This window comes from Belonocnema kinseyi, chromosome 5 (genome assembly GCF_010883055.1).
Source record: "Belonocnema kinseyi isolate 2016_QV_RU_SX_M_011 chromosome 5, B_treatae_v1, whole genome shotgun sequence".
Taxonomy (NCBI): Eukaryota; Metazoa; Arthropoda; class Insecta; order Hymenoptera; family Cynipidae; genus Belonocnema; species Belonocnema kinseyi.
In genome coordinates, this window is record NC_046661.1 from 19719 (window position 1) to 20171 (window position 453).

The window sequence follows — 453 nt, forward strand, 5'->3', positions numbered from 1 at the left end:
CAAAAGATTCAGTTAAAGTAATATTCCTTGTGATCGGTGCTTTCGGACCCGTGCAGAAATTTTGGCTTGGCGCCGATCAGGCCCCGATCCGGAAAAATGTGGGCCCGATAGGGTAATCTGTCTAGCGCTATACCGTAAATGAAATGCCTTACCCGACCGGGCCCACATGTGGGCATCCAAAATGTGGACCCGATTTGGCCCAGATATGGCCTCTTTAATTTTTTATTTCTATAATTAGTAAAATTTTAAAAGTTTTTATATTAATATTTTTTTCAACTTTGCATTTTATAAAACTTCCATTTTTCAATATTGTACATTATATATCATTATAAATTATATCTCATTTTTAATATACTACCTTGCATTGTCTGTTTGTATTGCTTGAATTTATCGAAAAGAGTTTGCATTTTGAAGAAAACTAATATGCTTTGACAAATAATGTTCAAATTTAGA